General features: G+C 35.8%; 1 protein-coding gene across 7 annotated transcripts in view; it reads left to right on the top strand.

Annotated features, from left to right (window-relative positions):
* The window catches only part of LOC148641060 (uncharacterized), a 336,530-nt gene that overhangs the window by 104,659 nt on the left and 228,500 nt on the right, over nucleotides 1-3,371 (top strand). The gene's annotated exons all lie outside the window — the stretch shown is intronic.

Here is a 3,371-nt window from a genome sequence, read left to right as displayed (position 1 = left end):
TTGTTTAGCAGTTAGGTTGGAAAGATAAGAAAGGCTGGCAGTGTACAACCCTTATTACTCGTTCACACAAGTGAACTTTGCACATTTTTAACCAATTTGCTCTTTGCCTTTCCATAGAGAGTGGACTGGTTCATTTTTATGCAGCATAATAGAATATTCCTGTGTCGAGGTGAATCTCAGGAGACTCTGTTATTAAAGGAGCTTATAACAGCTCACTATTTCCCTGAAACTAAATCATTTATGTCTCCATGGGCACCAGAGTAGCTCGCTTGTACTGTATGCTTCCTGAGAGTTTTTTAATTTGTATGTGGGGGAGTTACTATAAGAAACTCCAAACAGAGGCTTTCCCACATTGAAAAAAATATATCTATAAACTAATTACAAAGGTTTTGGAATCTAATATGGAAGGAAGCAAACACTGAATGTTGTGGTTATATTTAATCCATGTGTACACACTGTCACATCCTAATAACCATGATTACTACAGTTCATTATTAATTTCAGATTTGCATGTAAAAATTCCACACAAAAAGTTAAGTCCATAATCCTTATAATTTAATACCTCTAACTACAATATTAATGCTATCAAGTTGCATTGATGTCAGTATTAACCTAAAGTCCTTGGTATTGATCATACAATTACTCTGTGTGTTATCTTCCTAAAACTGTAATCTGTGTGATCTCTGAGCCCATGCTCTTTTTGGTAAGGATCTCAACTACATTTGTTCTCTTTAATATTCCATTGTTATATAAAAGTGGTCTGATTTTCAGTGTTTTATTGACCAGAAAGTGGATTTTATTTTGCCTAACTGCAACATAACTTCTACCAATTGACCAGATCTGCTACTGAATGAGGCTGTTCCCCTATACAATACCTGTGTTGGACTTAAAGATCTATTAGCTCTTGAAAGTTCAGGATAGTGGTTATACTGGACATTCATCACATAATGCCAATGGAAAAAATCTCAGTGCTATTAGTCTGGCTTATCATTCTCATGATCCTACTATTAGTTTTAACTATGGCTACTGATTTCTTTGCTACTTCGGATAACTCGTAAGTGTTGCTATACATTAGACTTAATCTATTGTTGTGGTGCTCCAACCTACAAATATTTGAAATGGACCTTTCAGACCACATTGCTAAAATATTTTGGACCTTGCTTTTTTACTACTAAATGGACTATGACTTTCTTTTGAATTAATTTGATTAAACTTTACTAGTTTGGTTGAATGGATCACAAAAATTCACAAGCTCAATATGATTTGCAATGATGACTGCACTGTACAATAGACATTATTGACATTTTATTTCTTATAAAATTGTCTCATTTCTTTTGTGCATTTCTTCCCCCAGTACACAAATGGACTGTGTTCCATGCAGGCAGCAGGACAAAATCTTAAGTGTTTGTGGAGGAGGTCCGAGCTGACAGTTCAACTACAGGTTTATGAACAACATCCACAATCAGAAGTCCTGTAGGGATGCCCTTAAGGTTGCCAAATGCTACTCCCTTTCCATTCATGCTCCAATGGGTTGCAGTAATCATCCAGTCCTTTTTTCCCTCCATCAATATCAAGTGCTTGAAACACTTAGTCTGCTTTTTCTCACTTTACTGAACAGTGTGACAAATTCAAGTAATTCTTTCACAACAAAATACATAATATTAATAACTGGCCTCACCTCCTGCAGTCATGACAACTACACCCATTCCTGCGTTTACAGGTTTGAGATTCTCTCATTTTAGTGCTGTTTATGCTATTTATATAACAACCTATATAACAACCTTGAGTTGTTAGCTTAAGTGAGACCTACCACTTGTATTTTGATCCTATTCATAACCTAGTTTGTAACCTTTGTTATGTTCTCCTGAATTCCTACTCCCCTACTCAAAACTAAATTATCCACTTATCCACTTTGTCCATCTGTTGTGAACCGCAAGGAGTCTCTGAAATATGTTCCTGTACATGCACGCTTAAAAGCAAGCTGTTATCACACCTCTGTTAAAAAAGCCTGGTCTGGATCCTAAAGAACTTAATACCCACCAACTTAACTTGCAATTCACCTCATCTTGCAGAAAATCTGGATGGGTGGTTGCAGCTGATTTGCAGTCTGCTCTTGCATTTCAAATCTCTGAGCCTTTTTCAGCTGGGGTTGAAGCAGTGCGCCAAGCCTTTGTAACTCATCAATGTTTTTATTGTGTTGTTAGCTGAAAGGAGGAGTTTTAAATAAGCACAGATTAATAAAAGTTAAAAAAACATAGGAATGTTAATGTGAGCAATAGTTGAAAGACTGGTCATAGTCCAACACTGGCAATAAAATATTATGTTACTATTTTATGGTCAGTCTGAAGGAAAACAGTTCAAATGGCAATGCTGCAATCAGTCCATAAGAATTTTTTTTTTATGTCTGATTCATTGCCTTGTTTGATGTTCAAGTTTATTATTGTTAAATAGTTGTCAGTACTTTTATTATGTAATATTAATTCACTTTTTACCAACTTCATATCACTTTAAATCCTCACTGCCATTTCCTATAATATGCAGTATTCTGCAGTACACTATAACTGATATGGTGAAAATCTGGAGAAAGCTATTGTGTTACAGTATGTTTTTAAAACTTGGGACATTCAAGGATGCAATCAATTACAATTACAGGATCAATTACATACTAGCAAACAAGCTAGACGGGCTTAATTTGTTTCCTCTTATTTGGATGCTTTCATGTTTCTTTTGCTGTATGTTCTTAATTATTCAGTTAAGCAAGCTCAATGTTCAATTCAAATGTTCTGATTTGTCTGTGACAGTTTCTGTAGAGCTAGAGAGATATGTCATATTTTAACCAGTTAATTGGCTTGGGCATGAAAATTTTACTTGGACCCCTCTTCGACAAGCTAAAGGATTGTGTGGCGATGTTACATTTCTTTGAAGATCTACGATTGAGAAGCAGTCTTTATTTTTTCTTCTCTGGTCAACCACATAAACGTACTCTACATCAGTATTTTTCATTCTTGGCAAATCTATGAAGCCCTTATTATTTTTATTATATGTTTTTTAAAGTTTAGATTTGAAATTAATAATAAAATGCTGTCAGCAAGAGAACTGATGTACGTGACTGTTTTGTCAGGGAGTGACACCATGACAGGTAAGCTATCAGAGGGCAGTGCAGAAACTAGCATTGCCAAACTGACAGGTGAAGCAGGTAACATAAAAAAGAGCCAGCTTGTATCATAGTGACAGGCTGAAAAGCAGAGGTCAGTAAGGTAACAGATGGTGCCATGCTAACTGGACGGGAAGGCAGGGTGAAGAAAGAAGAAGAAATGTTTGAACAACAGCTCATGTAAGAGACATGCGTCTTGCGCTAATGAATTGCTAAT

This window comes from Lepisosteus platostomus, chromosome 25 (genome assembly GCF_059453375.1).
Source record: "Lepisosteus platostomus isolate fLepPlt1 chromosome 25, fLepPlt1.hap1, whole genome shotgun sequence".
Classification (NCBI taxonomy): Eukaryota; Metazoa; Chordata; class Actinopteri; order Semionotiformes; family Lepisosteidae; genus Lepisosteus; species Lepisosteus platostomus.
This window is presented reverse-complemented; position numbering and strand designations above follow the sequence as displayed.